Raw genomic sequence first — 21,369 nt, 5'->3', positions numbered from 1 at the left:
TGCATACACTAGTCCAGGTACTTAAAAAAGTTTCAGCTGTCTAAGCAAAGAAATAGTTGTCATCTTTGATTCTCCAACACATGAACAAAGACATTTTGGAGGACCCAAAGGGCAATCTTCGTAAAAGAAAACACCTCTCTTTATTAGCCTGTGTCAACTACAGCAGCTTCAATAGAGAAGCATTTAGAAAGCATTCTAAGAATATTGTCTTCCTCTTCAGAAAAGTTTGTAATACTTCAAAGATATTCTTAGCATTCCTCTTTCTGCAAAGAGCTAAGTATAGTAGTTCAGTTCCTGTTTCCCCAAAATTAGATGAAGCCCTAGAACAGCACGATACAAAGACAGTGCTTGTCGCCTGCACAACAAATATGCTGTTGTAAACACATCAACAGAGCAAAGATGAGAAAAATCCATATAGATGGAGATGGAGCAATTATCAGTGATGCAGAAAATACTTAAATTTCAGTTGCTGCACAACTTGATTCAGATAAGAGGTTTGAACTTCCATCTCTTAACCCTAGCTAAAATGTCCTGTAATGCTTTTGGACTTTTGGTCCAAAAGCTTTCAAGCTGAGCTTGAGAAGCCTTTCACGATCAAAATTTAGTGAGAGCTGTTTTAATTTCAGTGTTATCTTCTTCTGTTGAAGAACACTTGGGACAGACATAATTTAACATATTTCTAACAAAGGGCAAGAAATACTTGATAATTGTACTGAAAATCATGGACGTGAAAGTCCTTATTATGTAGATTTTACAACCAGATTCTCAAACAGTCTGTTTTTGCAAAACGCATTTCTTTCTAACTTCAGCAATGAAATCTGCAGTGTCTGGAGTTTCCTACACTACAAATACCTGACAAACTCAATAATACAGCTGCTGCTGCTGCAGGAAATTAAGATGAAATACAGGGAGTAGAGACTTAACTTTTATAGTGGAAGTAGAGTCATGCTAACAGCACTTTGCAGATAGAAGAAGGACTAGTACTACTAATGCAATCTCTGCATCATGTGGTAACCACAATATGAGCCGTTAAAAACAATCTTCAGTAGTTTACATAACAATGAAGAGCAGAATGGAATTACATTAGTGAATAACATGGCACTCTTGCGTTTGGACCTGAATTTCCAAAACACAGTTTTGATCAGATCCCATTTGGTTTGCCGCTGGCTGAAAGCATTCACAAATCACAGATGTTTTCAGGACTGCTGCTGATGTTGTCATCAACCCACACAAATAGCAGTCTTACAAGGGCCAAACATCTCAGTTGCCTGATGTCTAACTTCAGTTCGACTACTCACATACACAAAACATATTTTGAAAAGAAACTCATAAGGCAATGGAAACCTGAAGCAAATAAACAGCTTAAAGTACGTAGGGATAGTAACTGTTCTTAATGATAATGAATTTATGGTGTTGATAGTATCCCACCATGAATAGATATTCTCTGAAATACAGGGAAAAAGAACCCCGGACTTTAAAAGTTGACTCATGCACAATTTTTTTTTCGTACATAAACAATGAAACACATAACTTACTACAGTACAAAAACAATTGTCTTATCTTCCTCTACTTTCCATGTTTCAGAAAACATTATGAACTATAACGAACAGAGAAAGACAAACACAAAATGACTTATCTATCTATACACAGACCATTAAAGGTCTATCTGGAATACACCAATAACTAATATATTATCAAGAATAAATGTGCAATGAGAAATTAAAATGCACTACATGTGAAAATACTGATCACTCAAATCTTGGGTTCACACTTACTCTCCTAACTCCTGTAAAATTCTAGGTGGATGATTCTGGTAAAAAAACAGGAGAAACCCTGAATTCCCATTGTATAAATTTCTACCTCAACTGTGATTTTCATATTATTCATACTAGTGTTTTACATTTTTATATTCTGCCAGTAAAATAAACCTTTGCATTGCTCAATAGGGGGCTTGTATGCCCCTCATGCTCCTTGTAGCCCCTTGCTGTCATGGTCTCACAAATGGCCTCTGGAGAAGGCTGAAAAATTCACTTTGCTATGGCTAGCAACATACAAAATTACAAGAACACTAGGGTCACAACAATAATTCCACTTACATTAGAATTAGGGCCAACATCCAGACAACACATGGCATTTCATCTACCAGTAGAAACAGAATTTTCCCAGGAAATCTTGTTTTCTCACCCCTTATACTTGGCCTTGCTGAAAATTAGCATTGTTATTTTGCCCAATTCTTCAGCTAATATAAAATACTTATTACAGCAAAGCCAGAAACACAACACTGAGAAAACATTTTTTAATTAACTGCTACAAAGCTGGCCAGAAGAACACCATACACATGGCTGAAATCTACCTTTGGATATATATGTTCTTAATCTCACTAGAGTCAATAGCAGCCAGTGTGCATTGCCTGGGAAATAACTTAGTCCATTAAATTAATGCAATTTACATACAACTACTGGCTTCAGAGTTTTATTTTGGGGAAGAAAAGGAAGATAAAGGAGATTGAAAATATCCAAAATATTGCCATGTTGCTATTACTTTTTTGAATTAAGGCAAATTCAACTCAAAAATATTTTTAAATCCTTGCAGATTTGTTTAATAAAAAAAAATACAAATAAAAATCAAAAGATCTGAGCTTATGTTTAAAGACAAATAAAATCCCAATAAATTTAAACTTTCTGTTTCAGTTGAAGATACTCTTCTTTCATTGAAGGCCACTTTTGCTACCTTCAATCCATTTATGGTCTCTTTGGTAATATGAGATATATACATACATTTTAAAAGGAATTAAAGAGACAAATAAGCCCCAGCAAATAAAATGCCTTGCAACCAAGAAAAACATATAATCACTATTGCCGTTTTCTTATTAAAATGTGATGGATAAATCTCTAATATGGAGAGACACATACATTGTATATAAAGATGCAATGTAGCCTGAAGTTTGTATGTAGTATAAATATGTGATTTCTGTTACTGATTTAATAAGAATACCAGCAGCAAGATTCCTGCTGGGGTAGAATAGAGTTTGTGATTTTAGCATATTTTTGGGTGTTAACAGACGGCCAGGTTCTGTGAGGTGCAACATACCACCTGGGAAGTGCTGAACATCTTACCTCCTTTTCCCTGAATTAATACCTGAATGAGAAAGAGACAAATTTTTATCCATGAATTCCAAATGGAGGAAGATCTCAGGTTGCAGGAAGGGGCTGTGCTTTATAAATATTTTTGTTTTTGTTTTTAATTGTTATTATAATTTTAGTTTTTGCAACAGTGAGAAATGTTTCAAGGAAAGAGAGTAACGCACTAATTATAATATTTTTCTGATTGGTGTCATAATTCTCAAATTTGATCTGGTGATCCTGTATATGCATTAAATCACACCAATTTTATGCATGTAAAAGACACACCAGATGCATGATGTTAGTCAGTTCTAACCAGCAGACAGCCTGAATGCTAGGACACGGTGGCGTAGGGAGGAGGCAGTTCAGGCAGAGGGCAGTACCTGCAGGGAGCAGGAATGAAGTGAAGAGGCTGGGCTGGGGAGTAACCTGCTGCAGTAAGGAAGCAGAGTTCTCACAGCAGAAAAAGTCCAGTTGAGGAAACCTGGTAAAAGGGGCTACATCTGTAATTTTGAGGAGTTAAGGAACTCTGATTAAATAATTTATTTGTTTATTTTTATATACAGTAATCAGAGATGCCTCTACTTCTTAGTTTCTGGCAACTCTAGGAAATGAGTTCTCTTTAATCAAAGCACAGAGATTATATAGGAACTCCCTCAAGTTTGGAGGCCTGGCCTCCTGATTCTGAACTGTCTCTACTACTTGGATCTGCCCTTGTGTGTAATACACTCACACTGTTACAAGTATTGGCAGCCTTTTCTTAGAAGAGAATGCAACACAGGTTATGGGTTTAGGTGCATGCTTTGAACCTTATTGCACTTTCTCACATGTAATTAGTCCTGTTTACAATTGGTGCTTAAAATTGTCCAAAAATACAGATAAGGAGTTCAAGTCCCTTTATGAAAATTCAGCTGTAATAAAACTTGGACCAACTTCCTAAAATCCCACATTTTGCAGAAGACAGAAAAAGTTGAGACAGTGTTTGACCAGCCAACCTTATACAATACAAAAATTAAGCACTAGGGGTGTGAAAAGAAAGAAAGGTAACAAAACATGACCTTGAGAGAAAAAAATCCAACATCTGGGTTAATTTAAGAAAATGACACACAAGGTAGAAAATTTGTGTAATTAAACACTTACAATTTTTAAAAATGTATAAATAGCTATATTAAAAGGTGTAACTAAAATAGCCTCATAGTGGTTGTGAGAATACACAATGAATTATCTGGCAAACGTATGTTATTTTACCACAGAAGAGGCTTTTAAAATCAATATTTTAACTGGAAGGATAATGAAGAATAATTTCTGAGTGCTCTCTCTAATGAAAAACATTTGATAAATTTTCTCTTACCCCCATCCCCAGTTTGCTTGACAGTTGTGTGGATTCCCTGTCACCCATAAGTCTACCACAGATTCAAGGGCCAGCTTGAATAATGGCATAAATCTTCTGTACATTTTGTGCTTTTTTTATAGTCTTCTATATAATAGATATACACTGACTACTGATTTTATCATCTACAGAGAAGACAGACATTCTCTTTGTTTATCAGTGCTTTTACTATTTGGTAAATGAGACAAAAAAAAAAAAAAAAGTTTTCTGAGATCACACATATTAACCAACCTGGGGCTTATGTGTGACCCTTTCTAAGTTGCCCTGGGAGGGAGTAGAAGAAAACAAATGTCTCTTCACTACCCATTTCATGGACCCAGGTCACTGGAAAGGCAACACAGTATTTTTTCATCATATCAGTCCAGATGATCTCCCTTTTTACTCTACAGACACACAGAGAACCATACATATGCTGTTCCTTTAAGCAAACTGAGTGTGTTTATAAGGTTTTTGCAACAAGAAAGGTTTTAGATATGCGAAAAATGCCTATCCTTCAAAGTGAAAACAGGTCTTTTACTTCCCCAGTGATATATAATCATGAATCACTAACGGGCCTCATTAAAACAAAGACCCCATTTGTCTGCATATGTATATGCATGTATGTATTGCAGAAACACACACACACATACATACATTTTATACATGTAAAACATATGCATAAATAGATCTAAATTAGACAGTATTTGTATATATTAAATAATCATAAAGTTACTTTTTTACTTAAAAACTCAATAGGAAAAATATACATACTAACATTGTAAAAATACATAGGCTGAACATAAAAACTCTGTTAAAAATAATAAGTTTAGGAAAAGCTGACAGTAATAACAAACAGACAGTTCAAACCTTATTGCAAATCATCTAGTTTAAAGCTGGGAGACTTGAGCATCTATTAAAGTGAAATACAGGACCGTATCAAAGACAGCTAAAGCATTAAAATAACCAGAAATTGAATAGCTAGAATACTCTCTGTTTACGTACTACAAGCAATAAAACAGACACACATTTCACATGCTGCATCATGTCACACACCACCTTAATTTAGCTACATTAAAATGAGTTTTCCTCAAATAAAACCTTGTATCATGACTATACCTTTAAAATCTCATGTTCCCTCTGTTTGGGTTTTAATATGAAGAAAAAACACTGTTGAATCAGAGTTGTACATTTTCATGCTTAATATTGATAGTTCAGCACTTTTGCAGTTGACTTTGCAGCACACACAAATCACACTTTCCCGCTTATTTTTCAGCACACAGGAATTCTTAAGCACGCCGCACAGTGCATACACAATTTGTAAGTCACGCTCATCATCACTTGTTCAGCGTTATGCACCAAATGAGACATGCTCCAGGTTCCTAGGTGCGCGTCTCACGATGATGTTTTAAAATTTTATCACCTAGTTTCCAGGGAACTAAGGCTCTGAATCTGTATTTGAAATACCACCTAAACGGGTGAAACGTATTGGTATTCCACACACAGCCTCCTGCTGTCATTCCACTGTTGGCATGGGACAGTCTTCGGCAAGACTTAGAAAACCTCATTCAATATTCCTCTCTGGAGGATCTGACACTTACTGTGAATTCTGCTCTTCAACTTAAATACCAGTGTCTGTGGCAGGCCAATTCTATCATTGCAGATACAGCATCCCTCAGGCGAGGTCCAACCTTTCTCTCGCAGTGCACCCAGGGATTAGCTTGACTTCCCCTAAATTCTCTCCAGTGCACAGTACGAGCTAATCTTTCCTGTAGGAAGCAGGAGATGGGGTTGCCATGACAACAGAGCACATTCTAGCAGTGGGACCACTGAGATGAGCTGAAAAGACGACAGCGAAACATGCACTCAGCCTTCCTCCGGGGCTACAGGCTCCTTCCTCCAGGATTTAATTCCCCTGCAAGTTTACTGGCAGGCTAGGAGGTTGATTATCTATGTATTTTGCTACGGGGAGATTACTAGTTAAGAATATGGTTGAGAGATCGTAGTGTTATTTAATGAAACTGCCATCCCTGCTTACGTTAAATTGATGATTTTCTAAGCAGCGTGGCTGCTATTAAACACTACTCGTTCATACACATTAATCCTACACTTAGTCTACGCTAACATCTTACTGTAATAAAGGAATAAAGTCTCAAGCCAAGTCCTGCACTTCAGCTTTGGTTTTCCAGTGCATTAGCCACAGCCTTTCTTTCCCAGTTTTACACTCGTAGACATGCATGCACACAAAGAGCACGGTACAACATCTGTGTTTGAGGCGCGGGGGGTTATGCTGAGGGGGGAGGGGATGCTGACAAAAGGAAATCACAGCAGCCACGTGGCTCATATAAACGAGAAAACAGCCACAATAAGCTTTGGGAGCCCTGCTCATCAGGCTAAAGAAAATCGAGTAATCCATACTGTAAATACCAGCTATTTGCTGCCCCAGAATAATGTGTGGATCCCATGCTTTAAGCATTTTTTCTCAATGAGAATAGTAGAAAGCTTTTATAGTCACTTCAATTATTTATGCATTCTTAATTGTCCAATCAAATTTTTATGCAAAGGGTTTTTCTTTGTGCTTTCATTTTTCCTACAACACCACACAACATATTATTATGGTAAATTCCTGGAGGCTGGAGCATGACTGTGCCTTCTTGTGTTATTTCAGACACAAACACATCTCAGTGAGCTGTCACGTTAAAGAAGCATCAGCTGAGAATGTAAGGCCAGTCTTTAATCATGCTTTTATCCGTCCATTTGCACAGAACTGATTCCTTACTCCTTTGTGCCTTCTCTCTTGAGCATGCGATGTATGCATGTGTGTCTACACACACAACATAGCATCAGCAGATAGGACACACCAGCCCCTCAGCCCCAGAAATGTCTTGCTGTATCTGAGTACTAAAAGAGCTGTAGATGACTCAAATCTACACTATCTGAATCCATTTCTCTCTCTGAAATTTTAAAACCAAGGAGCCTCCACAATGTTTTCTCACACGTGAAAGAGAAAGAGCCCACAAGCTGCAAATGAGCCAGATCTCCTACTGAGGAGGGGAGGGGAGTGTGCAGACATATAACAGCTTTCCCTGTACAGCAAGTCATACAGAAGAGCTGGCAGGTTAGTCCCAACATAACTTGGTCTCAGCAGACCAGGTATGGCCAGGAATTAGGTTTTGGTTGGGGAGGGAAGGAGCCCTCTTGTTACAGGCACCTCACTGCCTGGGATGGTTAAGGAAGTTTGGGGGAATTCTTGGGGGGAATGGGGAGATAAGGATGGTCAGGCCAGGATCTTCTTGGGTAGATTTATAATCAAATTGCCGTCCAGCTACTACCCTGGTTGCATTTACAGTGAGGAGTGAACAGACAAAACCCAACCAAATGAAAAGCATTATATTATTTTTCCGTGGCCAGAGAGAATTGCACTTCTTGAATTTTGAAAAATATCTGTTACACAACCCTTTCAGTTTTACCTTAATTTGGATCTTAGTGTGTATCGAGAATATACATGCCTGTGTACAAAATAGTATCACTCAGAATCTGCTGTCTCTGACTCATCACACAGCTTGCTGTGAAGATGAATTACACTACACAGTATAGCACCTGTATTTATTAACATCTAATTAGTGTGAGTTTTCTTTTCTTTATTCTTTTTTTTTTTTTTTTTCACTTTCCACTCATGTTCTATGCAACTGGAGAAATTCCAAATCATGTAAATGGCATATGGCTTTGCTTTTGAAATCATCCAGCCAGAAATCCCAAATACTAAAGAATCTTTGGCTAAATGATTTTGAGCTCGAGAGACAATATTTTACACCTTCAATTCCACTGGGAAACGCTGATATTTGTAGGCATGCAAATTGGTTTTGAGGAAAAAGGGCACATAATCAAATGTTGAATGATGTTACAGATTTTTCCTGTCATACACTGTCTTCTCACAGTGTGAAAGAAACAGTTAGCAGCAAGATTAATGCAGGGAAAATAGCTAAACTACTATTATGGCTAATGAAAGTGAAGTTCTGGTTCTTTTTTTTTCACAAACTGTAACTGTAGAAACCAGTAAATATTGCCCTTAGAATGCAAACATGCATTTCTTAATGCTCAAGTAAAGAACTTACATTTAATAACACTGAGTCTTACTCTTCTGGAAATTCAGTCTTTTGACCAAACACAAAATATAAGTACTGTATTCCTTTAGCAATTGAGTAACAAATGGATTCCCCTGCCAGCACCCTAAACTCATAATATCCAGTTACTAAAATGGGTCCAAATTTATCCTGAACATCTTCTTCCCATTTCAGGCTGAAACTTCTTGAACTTCATTTCTGGTGGATACCCATATCATTCCCTCAGCAGGAACACACCGTCTCACACACACATGGAGAACCAGTGGCACTTTAACTCTGCAAAGTCCAGAGATCTGGAACATCCAAGAACTCACAGCTATCTCTATTGCATATGTACATGCACATATGCATACCCAGGGAAAGTCAACTGTTTTAATAAAACCAGATAGAACTTGCCAGAACAAGGAATGAGACAAAATTAAAGATGATGGCATGTATTTAAGCAATCTAGTCTGACTAGGGACCAATATGCATCTTACTGGGAGAAAAGAAACATGTTGGTAAGGCTCAAAAGTGTATAAGCCAGCTCTCGGTCCTTAGCAGAAATAAGCTGCTACCACTGCTCTACCTTTTTTGAAAGCAGTCTGCCCTTTAACGAGGGTGGAGTCTGAATTTTGCCCTCTGTCTACCCTCTTGTTTGGGAAGGGGATGAGAGGTGAATATGCAGCAAGCACATTTCCTCTCAACAAGACACCCACAATTTAAGGAAAAGATGTGGGAGCTCAGAAGATGCATCCTGTCCTTCATTTCTGCATGAATTCACAGCTTTGGCCACAAATGAGGAGTCTGAGGGTGTTATGTTGAAAATAAACAAGAAAAAAAAAAAAGAAAGGAATATAAATCTATTATGTGAGTCCAATATGAAAAGTTGACACAAGAAAATTAAGGTTTCTGTTTTGATTTCCTTTCTATTTCTTTACTATGTTTAACTGAGAATTCACCATTAAATTCTCATTCTTATTTTATAGTTTCTGTACATATATCTATTCACAGAGTGCTTTGAAATCTGTGGGTAAAAGGGAATATGAATTGTCTTTTTCCAGAAGAAAGATATTTATTTAAAAAAAAAAAAAAAAAAACTTTTTTTTAAAGAACTATTAACTTGAAATTTAACAGTGCTAAATACTGGGTCTGAACAAAAGCACATGTAAGTCTTACTGGAACAGAGCTACAGAGCTACATTACCCAGTACTTTGCAGGATCAAACCCTTGATTTGGTGTTTTAAAGCCCTTAATTCCCTATCTGTTCCTTCCTCTCTTTAAAAATATCTTGGTAACTCAGATTCTGCGTTTGTCAGATGAATTCCTAATATGAAACACTGACTATATTTCAATCCTAATATAGTGATAAATCAAGAATGAGAAGTCTACACCAGTGCAAACTGTACCACCACCTTCTGAGAGCAAACATCAGTTTTAATATTTTAAACACAACACTAAAGGAGCAAAATGAATAATCAGAATACACCTAAATATATAAATTAAAAAGGTGGTGTTTTCTGTTTTAATTTGTTGTTGTTGTTGTTGTTGCTTTTGCACTTCAAGAAGGTAACAAAACTATTCTTAAACACAATCTCATTCTTGGAAAGGTATCATATAATTTAGCATTTTCCTCCTGTAGTTCTATCCACCAGTTCATTTAAGCAATCAGGATCTATTTCCAGTAACACTTACACTGTTTTTATACATCTCTGGTTCCTCTCAATTCACTGACTTTACTCAAGGTTTACAAGTAGGAGTAAGTATTAACAGAATTAGGGTCAAGTTTGAATCAAGTGACATAGTAAGAGATGAAACATTTCAAGAGATGATATTTAAATATGCAAAAATCATTGTGATTTCTTTCAAATAGCCGAAGTAATTTACAAACAAAAACTAAAATAACCTGCAGTTAAAAAAAAAAACAAAAAAAAAAAAAAAAAAAAAACTAATATCATGTCTTCTTAAAACAATGTTTTGTGTTTTGGGAATGTAGTACCAAATGTAGAAATACTTACTGAAAGGATAAGATACCCTATTGTGAGACTTGGGCAACATTTAACAACATTAAATAAAGTTATTTCTACATTGAAATTATAAATGGAAGAAAAGGTCAGAAGTTAAGATACAGTAAAATGTTCTTTCTTCTAGGACTGTAGGATTAATTCATCAGTCTGGGAGTGGTGGAGAGGCTTAGCAAAAATAAATATGCGCTTTCAAATGTCTGTCTTGTAAAAAATAATTTACCCAGTTTATTAATCAGGCAATGGGGTTGGACTAGGCAATTTCCAGAGCTCCATTCCAAACTCAAAGATTCTGTGATTCTGTGAATTTCACAGGCTAGTTTAAGGCAATACAAACTCTGATGAGTGAAACCAAAAACAAAAGATTACACCATACTTATGCCTGATAGGCAGTCTTATTCAAAAAGAGGATAGAAATAAAGACTGGCTTTAAAATACAAGCTGTTACTTCCAGAAATGAGCCCTTGCCACTCTCCTAAAAGAGCATAAGAACATAATTTTTTGACCCTGATACCAGGCAGTAGCTAGAGAATAGAGACAAGAGTGAGAACAGAGCAAGCATGCCTTTTACAGTCCTACCACGTTTAGGTCAGACACCTCCAAAACCCAATCTAGTATACTTTGGCTACATTCTTAGCCTTGTGGACCTCTCCAGGAAGTGAGCTCTGTCTTTTGGACCAACTACAGCAGACTGACTTCTGTCCACGCTGCTCAGGGCTAGACTAGCTTCATCCACAGTGAATTATGTTGAAACCCTCTCATCTGCATGGTAAACTCAAATTAACCAAATGATCACAGAATCACAGAATTTCTAGGTTGGAAGAGACCTCAAGATCATCGAGTCCAACCTCTGACCTAATGCTAGCAGTCCCCACTAAACCATATCCCTAAGCTCTACATCTAAACGTCTTTTGAAGATTTCCAGGGATGGTGACTCCACCACTTCCCTGGGCAGCCTGTTCCAATGCCTCACAACCCTTTCAGTAAAGAAGTTCTTCCTAACATCTAACCTAAAACTCCCCTGGCTCAACTTAAGCCCATTCCCCCTCGTCCTGTCACCAGGCACGTGGGAGAACAGGCCAACCCCCACCTCGCTACAGCCTCCCTTGAGGTACCCATAGAGAGCGATAAGGTCGCCCCTGAGCCTCCTCTTCTCCAGGCTGAACAAGCCCAGCTCCCTCAGCCGCTCCTCGTAGGACTTGTTCTCCAGGCCCCTCACCAGCTTCATAGCCCTTCTCTGCACCCGCTCAAGCACCTCCATGTCCTTCTTGTAGCGAGGGGCCCAAAACTGAACACAGTACTCGAGGTGCGGCCTCACCAGAGCTGAGTACAGGGGGACGATCACCTCCCTAGCCCTGCTGGTCACGCTGTTTCTGATACAAGCCAGGATGCCATTGGCCTTCTTGGCCACCTGAGCACACTGCTGGCTCATATTCAGCCGACTATCCACCATAATGAAACAATCCTCCATAGTGCTGGTTGTAAAAAGCACACTAATGACATTTTATTGTGGTGTCCAAATCCTCAGAGGGACTTAGCTGACTTGTTCCCAAAAGAAGCCTGAAGGTGAACTGCAAGGACATCACGTGTATCACCTACAGATCAGATCTGCATATAAAAAATGCAAAAAGACAATGAATAGCTTGAAGACTGGTCTTCAAGACTTCTGGTCTTCTTTCTCTGTTCTTTGACCCTGTATAAGCATTTGGCATCTACAACCTCTGTTTCTGATGCACAAAATAGTGACTTGTTTTATTTATTCTGGTCACGACCTCTGGTAATTTCATCATACATTTTTTATTATGAAAGACAACAAATAAACAGTCCTTCTTAGTCTTCTCCTTGCCATTTGTGACTTTACAGACATCAGTCATGTCCTCTTAAGATATCTTTCTTTCTGGGTTAAAATGTCTTAGTGTGTAGTCCATTCTCTCATGCAGACAATTTCATTTGTTTGATCTCCCTTGTCACCCTTCCCTGTACCTTTTCTTCAATACCATTTTTTGAAAGGAGGTTGGAATGGCCCTGTAGGCACATAAATTTATACAGGGATGTGACAGGAGTATATGTTGGGTCAGAGGAAGTCTCTTTAGCCTAACGTTCTGTCTTTTATGGTGGTGAAAAATCAGATGCTACTGTTCACTGTTTTGTTGTCTACTTCTTTCTTGCTGGATCCCATTGTTCTTCATCTGTATTAAGGTTTTTAGTCTCTCCCTTCTATCCCCATTTTCATCAAGATTTGTATACAAAAATTTTATCTACTTTCTCCAACTGCAGTAGTTGATTTAACATCTAACTACAAATCCTGTTTAACCCATACCTTTAGTGCTATTGCTAACAATTCATACCAACATGTTTGTCAACCACTACTGAGCAATGAGCTGATATTTACAAAGACATTACTCCAAAATGGTAACAGCCAGCTGACAGCCAGTGTGAACTGTATATAAATTTAGAATCATATTTCTTCATTATTTTTACTTTACATTCACTACAGACAAATTTGTTATGCTGTTTTATCACCTAGTACCATGAGATTCTTCTGTACTCCTTACAATCAGGATTTGGTTTTTAATCCTGAGTAATTTAGCCTTGTCAACAACAACTGTCACCTAGTTCTCCAGCCTCTTTCTAAACTAATTATGAATATTATGGACAATAAGAATCCTTCCACAAATCCAGTTAGACTCCACTGATGACCTCTTTCAACTGAGAAAAATAAATATTTATTCGTATTCGCCATTTTTGATTTTTCTGTCACTGAGACACTACAGAGCCTTTAGGAGGGGCCTTGTTAAAAGCCTTCAGGAAACCCATGTGGATCACGTTTTCATCCCCATTGCTGAGGGATACCCTCCTGTACAACAGATTCACATCAAAGCAAGCAAGTTGAAATGGCCCAACACAGGCTTTGAAGAGACCTAACTACTAAACTGAGTGAATGTTTGGGCATTCTAGTGCTCAGACTTGTAGCCCTGACTCTTTCCTTTTCAGCAGATAGATGTACTTTACAACAGCCACAAGCTCAGTGGCTCTTTCACATAGTAATAGTTTGGGCTCTTAATGTGTTTGAGCTCTTGACTCTTTCTTTGTACATTGTATTTATACACTGCATTATTTTGTACTTCTGCATAGTAACCCTGTTCTTCAGGGTAGTTTCTGCCAACATGACCTGCAAAGACCTCTGTTTTTTTCATGTGCAGTTCCCTGGATACCAGCTCTAACACTGAAAAAATCACATTTCCTATCTTCCCTCTCAATACAAGATACTTTGAAGGTCAGATCATTTGTATCTACCTAAACATAAGTGTGAACTTTAAATTCTACATTCCCAAACAGAAAAAAATCAGGGCATGGATACTTAAAATATTTAAATTAAATGTCATCTAGGTAATATCACAAAAAGTCTCATTTAGCATAATGTAAATTTAGACAGGAAAACTTCTTCACATTCTGAAATAAGAGAGTCCATTTCCAAATCTGTTTTCCAAGTTCAGTGCTATTTTCTTTTATACACTGTTAAAATACACTCTCTGATATAATTTCTTTTCTGTATGTGTTACTTCAAATATTTACATTTAACTCTATTAAAGATGCTCATTGATTTCTGTTTAGCTTTATTCATGTGAATTTTGCTCTACAACCTGTCTTTTTGCATAATCTACCCAAACAGCTATCATCAGACTGGACTTCTCAGAAAGTAAACAAATAAATAAAATATCATGATGACCAGTGTATTTATTGCTTTCTTCTTTTAATGCTCATAACTTTGGTCAGAAAGGAATATCTCTACGTTAAACTGTATAAACTACCCACTCCAGCTTTATCAGCTAATTTTAAATATCCAAGTGTCTTTAAAAAAAAAAAAAAAAAAAAAAAAAAAAATATATTAGTTATTGAAAACAAAAATCAAGTAGTACAACTAGTTAAGAAAAAAAAATTAATCTTAATTAGCTTTATAAAAGTAATTTCTGCTTCATTGTTGATATTTATGACATTATTAGAATACTGGTTAAATTTTAAGGATTACCACTAAACATGGTAGGACTTTCTTCTCCTGCTCCACTCGTCAGTGCATATTTCTCCCATATTTCCTTTCCAGCAGCCAAAATAGCTGTACTGGAACATACATTCTAAATGAATAAATTCTTTTCCATTACTTCAAAAAAAATAATCCCACAGTATAATGCAATTGCAAGAGATATTATCAGTACGGTAGATGCTTTTTATAGTCCTTATGGCTTTGTATGAAATTAATTTTAGAAGTTGCATCAAATTTTCTTTCTGGTACTCCAAGTCATGTCACTACGGTGCTTTGGATGACCGACCTACTGTGCATTTCTATGTTTGAATGTGCTTAGGTCTGTTTTCAATATAACATGAAGTCTGCTTTTCCCTGATATAATATTGGATCTTTTAGGAAAAATTAGTGTCTTCTCCCATTTATCAATTTAATCTACAGTTCAGGATAAAGACACTGATGTTAAAAATAAGCTGAAAATAGGATGCAACAACACAGTGAGATGACTGAAAGTTCTGTAAACCAATAGCTTTGAAAGACCAAAAACTGCCAATTTCCCAGTCATGCCAGGCAAGAAGTTCTATTTAATGCTCCCTGAATAGCTTTATTAATTTAGAACTGGAGAAAAATATTTTAAGTAATTTATATCTTAAAGATCACAGAAAATAACAATTTTTACATATACCACATTGGCCGATGATGTTTCCCCAAGAGCTGCCATTTATGACAGACACACAGAGGAATCAAGATGAGTGAAAAATAATAAAAGTGGTACCATGTTAATGGCCCAGCAAAGTTACAAAAATCATCTGTTATTTATCTCTAAAAATCTGTGGATGACTATTTGGTGTAAGACCAAGAGTAACAAAATTAAAAGAGAAGCAGTTTATGTTTTGTTGCATAACTACAAAAAGTGACAAGAAAGCTATGCCAAACAGTTCTGGCTTGATAAAACATCATAATCAAGGAACTTATAGTACAGGAAAAATGTTGAATACTCTTTTTTTTTTTTTCTGGTTCAGTAAATGTCATCATATTTGTAAGAAATGTACCCATAACATCACATGACTGCTTGAATGAAAACTGGGGAAGAGAATAAAATGGAGCTAAAGAACATGCAAGCTGTAAGACAGATGCTTTTCCTACATCCGCTAACACAGTTAGATCTAAGACTCTTTAAGTACCAAGATCTGTATCAAAATACTTTCAGTTCTCCACTTTACTGCAGAGTGCATCACAGGAAGACTTGTATGAGATGCTGATGCAACAGCACGTTAAGAGGACATGGAGAAGATTATGAAGAAAAATTTACTTCTCCACCTGGTTTCCACCTGGTTCCAAAGCTCTGTTAAGTTTCACTGGTAGCTATATAAAGAGTAATTTTGGTGGCGTGGTAGGAGCAACAGCTAAAATCAGTTTCCAGAGTGGGAATCTCAGACAGGAATTATGAAACCATCCTTTAATTTTTTATTTTACATTCTCACTGGAAGAGACAGCAGTTGACTGATTCAATATCTCACCTGGCATTAGACTCAAAGAATTAAATGAAGAAATTATTGAGGGGACACCAATCCTACAATAAATGGTTTATGTGTTACAGATAAGGAAAATAAATAAACAAAAGTTGAGACGTGAGAGCATTGCCTGGGCCATAGCAGCTGGACCTTGGCTGCTTATTACATCTGATACCTAATTCTCAGAAATAGACATAAAATTTGAGGAACCATTAACAGGGACAGAATGGATATGGCATGGCAAAACTGATCTAAGAATATACACTGTAAAGGAGAACAGTGGGAAAAAATTGATACACAAGATATTCTAATGCTCAAAGCATATGACATGTATACAGTGAGGTAGCAGAAAAAAAAAATCATAAATATCATGTCAAGACAATGATTGATACATGTATATTCTTCCCTTTCCTGCTTTGAGAAAAACAAACATTCAAATAGTGAATTTGTGAAAGCCAGTTTCTAATAGGTTGCACAGTAGAGGGAAACAGCACTACCTGAATGAACTTCCATGGACTGTCCACCCTAAGACATCAAATAAAAAATATAAATGTAGTCCTTAACTCTCAGATCACATGAAAATTTTCCTTATTGCTTATTCCCTAAGACTAAATACAGTTGGTCTGCAGTACATTATGAGATTAAGCACTACATTTATAATGAGGAAAATTCCTATGACAAAGTCATTTAAAGTCTGTGAGAATTATTGCAATGATTTAGCATTTTTTTCATAGAGTGCATCTTGCAACATCCATGTTTTAAATGGTAATAATTTGCTCACCATGAAAAAAGGCAAAGATACACATTTAATTGTATTCTCTAGTCATGACCATATAAATATATTCTGCGTATGAGATTTCAGAATACCTTGATTAACTTTTGTTTGATGAAGACCTAGTCTGGTACTCACTGATGTCATGCAGGCTTGCATCAGGGTCTGGCTGCTTCAGATACAGAGGGACAGATGCTATGACAATGACTATAAAGGGTAGTTGGACTGAGATTTACAACCTGGGCTAAGACTGGACAAACAATAAAACAATTGCTCAAAGTCTAGCTAAGTAGTGACCAAACAAACCATTTTGGAGTCCCATGGTGCAAAACTGATTTCAGTGAGATATGGATGGCCAGGACTAGGGGCTGGAATCCCAGACATGCACAGTGGTTTATGTGGGTCCTACATGATTTAATTTGTCTCCACTGGGTGACTTAAATGGCATTGTGACCTTCTAATTTAAGAAATGAATAATATTCACTGTTATACTAAATGCATCATAGGGGGGGTAGCCAAATCTTGAGGAATTTAAGTGCTACTTCTTTCCCAATCCATCCCATGGCTGGTAGCTCTAAAATAGAAATGCTAACAAGCCTAGTATTCCCCTATATGAGTCCAAATTGGTGAGGCTAACATTGAGATCTAGTCTTGGTACCAGCCTAGTCCCACCCATGCAGAGAAGTGGTGAGATGTGTGGGGTATTGTTAGCTCCCATCTGGGCATCGCTTCCTAATCTCCCACTAGGAAACATGATTCAGGAGGACGGTTACCCACCAACACTCAGAGTCAATCACATCAAAATGAGAATGGCAACATTTTCCCTCCACATCTCATGCTTAAAACTGGAAATGATTTTCACTGGAAAAAAAAAAAAAAAAAAAAAGCCTCTTTTATTTTATTTTTTAATTCCTTTCCACATTTCCTGAAACCATATCACTAAAAGGTCATGGACGTACCACTTCCTAGAGCCAGAATGTGCTAGAGGGTACTGGTTCCCCCACGAGAAGGATGGCTGTGTGCTTCTGCTTTGTTTTTGCAAAGCTGGCACGCTGGTTTGATGCTGCCAGTAGGCATGCCTTGCAAGGCTGCCCGTGACACCTGCGTCTCACTGAGCTCTGCCTCCAAGGCACGTACGAGTGTGTCACTCTTCACAGTACAGAAGAGGGAAACGAGGGTGGCACGAGCAGCCAAGCTGGTGGGACCAGCTGCAGCACAGAGCAGCCATCAAGCAGTGCTCTAGTTCCCACCCAAGTGCGTGTTTGGAGGAGGAGGCACACTCAGTTCAGGCAGTGATTCCCTCACAGTTTACTTTTTCTTTTAAAGTATGCCATCAAACAGAGGGAAGCTTTTGTTTTAACGCCGCCTTCTCACCATCTGAGAAAGGTTAAGGAAAAGAAAGTGAGAGAATGGCAGCAGAGTACAAAAAAGGAAGAGAGAAAAAAAGGGCAGAAGTGAATAGCTAAGGACTTCCCTATATATATATATATATATATATGTATATATGTATATTTTTTTTTTTTCTCAAGTAGTTTTTCTATTGGTTGGCTAGCTTTTTGTTTAAGTATTTCTGTTTAACATACTCATGCATGTAAGAAAGCACACCAGCATTTGCATGCCCTGACTGCTGTCAGGTCACCATTTTGCCAGCTTTGCACATATACATCTTAAGAAACACCCTGGCCCAAAGGCTTAGAGTTAAATCAAACAAGACAGAAAATAGAGGGATTTAAAGATATATTATCACCTTCACTCTCCAGACAGGAAACGAGACAAAGAGAAATTAAGTGACCAGGGCAGAGGTAACTAGGAAACATACACAAATCCACTGAACCCCAATTCCTCATGACCTCCTTTCAGTATTGGAGCAGGGCAAGCACACTGGTCACTTCCATAGTGGCTGCTTAGCCATTTTGTCCTACCATCCTATAAAAGTTAATTTTTCAGTGGTACTTCATTTCTGTCTGACCTCTTTTTTTCTGCAACCATTGGTGCATGGGAAGGGAAGGGAAGGGAAGGGAAGGGAAGGGAAGGGAAGGGAAGGGAAGGGAAGGGAAGGGAAGGGAAGGGAAGGGAAGGGAAGGGAAGGGAAGGGAAGGGAAGGGAAGGGAAGGGAAGGGAAGGGAAGGGAAGGGAAGGGAAGGGAAGGGAAGGGAAGGGAAGGGAAGGGAAGGGAAGGGAAGGGAAGGGAAGGGAAGGGAAGGGAAGGGAAGGGAAGGGAAGGGAAGGGAAGGGAAGGGAAGGGAAGGGAAGGGAAGGGAAGGGAAGATTGTCAACATAAAAAAAAAATCCAAAAAACATTAGGATGGTTGAACTAAATATTTTTCTACGAAGTGATCAGATACTTCTCAGAGAAGAATTCTATTTCACCTGATAGAAAACAAAACAAAACAAACAAACAAAAAAGTATACTAAACAATTAGGGATGGTAAAATAGAGATTCAGGTAACATTCATATGGTTCATTATGATAATTAGCACAATGTATGCACAAAATCAAAGAACAGACTCATAATACTGCATGCAACTGAGCACTGCCTTTTCTTGCTGTTTGGCTACAGATTCTCTCTCTGCTATCTGTTAGGGGAATCAAATCCTCTCACTGCCCGTATCTGCAGGACTTTTTTGATTCTTTGATACTATGCCGCATGTGCTATCAAGGATTTAACATACAGAGGTGATGCCTGGATATCTAAAAGCAAGCATACATAATCACAGTGGGCCAAGCAAAGATTCATTTTTCTAAGTATCCAAATACTAAACAGACTTTAAGACCATACAAACAATAAAATATGATAATCCTTCTTCTGGTACATCCTTGCTGCTTCAAGCTATCAATCCTTCATGAGCTTCTAAGATTTTCAGAAGCTGTTCTGAATAGTCATCAGTGGATCTATGCTTCAGGACTACATTCACTCCACTTCTGAGCTGTTCATATTTTTGGCTTCTGAAACATTCTGTGACAGTAAATACCACAACTTAATAATGTCCTGTGTCCAAAACCATCTTTTGATTCTTACGATTTCACTGCCTGCTCATTTTATGAAGTGCCCCAATTTTCTACAGTATAAGAAAATGTAGAATAATACCATGCTTATCTCTATACAACCCTTACAATTGTACAAATCTCTGTCATACCTCTTCCTCAGACAACTTTTTTTTTTCTGACTGAAGAGCCCAAGAGATTATTTGATGTTTCTTCATTCCACACTGCCTTCCATTCTAGTCTTTCTTCATTGTGTCTCCTCTAAGCCCAGAGCATCTTGTACCAGTTTTTATTTTCTAACATCAGTTTTCAAGGTATAGCAATGCAGTAAAGTTCAAGGAAAGGGAAGAAACATAATATGATAATGAATTCTTATTCTGTATTATACATTTTTGTAGTGTTTAAGCAGAGTTTGCAGAAGCAACTAAGACTTTTAGCTAACATTTCTTCATAAGTATACAAAAGTGAGATCAGTTTATGTATAAAAGATTCAGAAGCTGTAGACCTGAAAGTTCAAATCTGCTACTCTTCTGTATAGAACTATCAAACACAAAGGCTTTTTGTGAAATTTCTACTGCAGAAGAGTTTTGTCTATACAGAGCCAGAGAACTCTGGACGTTTGTCCATTCTGGACTGCCAAACTGCTGGAAACCAACATACTCTGGCATACATAGTGAACCCAACATGTTTAGAAGGCATCATTCAAACTGGATAGGTACAGCAGTGATAATTGTTTTGCACATAGGTGAAAAAAAAATCAGGCTTTCTGGTATAATTTGTTATGCACACATCAATTGTGCAGCGGTGTGCAAAAAGAGTAGTGATGCCAGAACACACTGAACTTACTGCACAATGTCTGCTGCATTAATGATAAACTTGGTGTACTTGGGTTGTATCCCACTTACTGTGCACACACAAACAGTTTATGCAGCTTACATCATTGGGGCTGATGGACTAGACTTACACTACAGGCCACACATATATATTTCCAGCTAAGAAATCTCATACAGGAATACAGAAGTATGCCTTAACCTCCTCCCTCCTCTGTTTAGCATGTAACTCTAAGAAATTTCAGAAAAAACATCACAGATGACCCTCGCTTTTGTATAGCAAATAAGTAGAACAAAAGTCCCTAAGGAAGGTTAGTCCCAAACAATACAAAATGTATACAAATTAACTTACACATAGAAACAGGTAGGAAGCCAGTGTTGTTCAGTCAGTAAGTAATAAAACATCAAAAAGGGAATGCATCTTAACTGTGCCTTCATATTAAAGATGCTGTAGTTTAGGTTTTTAGATTTTAACTCTAGGGAAAGATGTTGGCAGTCATAGTGTGGTTACTATTCTGAAAGATCCCCAGGAGATGGTATTTATTTAGATAGAAAACAGTTTCTCAGGATAGCCTTATGGGAGATTCAATACATCTCTTCCTGAGGTTCCCGAGGGGACGGAAGTCAGACAA

At 37.5% G+C, this 21,369-nt stretch overlaps 1 protein-coding gene across 5 annotated transcripts in view; it reads right to left on the bottom strand.

Annotated features, from left to right (window-relative positions):
* The window catches only part of NOL4 (nucleolar protein 4), a 193,254-nt gene that overhangs the window by 99,509 nt on the left and 72,376 nt on the right, over positions 1-21,369 (bottom strand). Inside the window, exon 1 of one of the 5 annotated variants that reach the window (XM_084510743.1) lies at positions 6,090-6,224. The exons of the other annotated variants lie outside the window; for them this stretch is intronic. The gene's annotated coding sequence lies outside the window, so the exon portion shown is untranslated. Of the gene's footprint in view, positions 1-6,089; positions 6,225-21,369 lie in introns of those variants that run through there. 5 annotated transcript variants of the gene reach the window in all.

This window comes from Aythya ferina (genome assembly GCF_964211825.1).
Source record: "Aythya ferina genome assembly, chromosome: 2".
Taxonomy (NCBI): Eukaryota; Metazoa; Chordata; class Aves; order Anseriformes; family Anatidae; genus Aythya; species Aythya ferina.
This window is presented reverse-complemented; position numbering and strand designations above follow the sequence as displayed.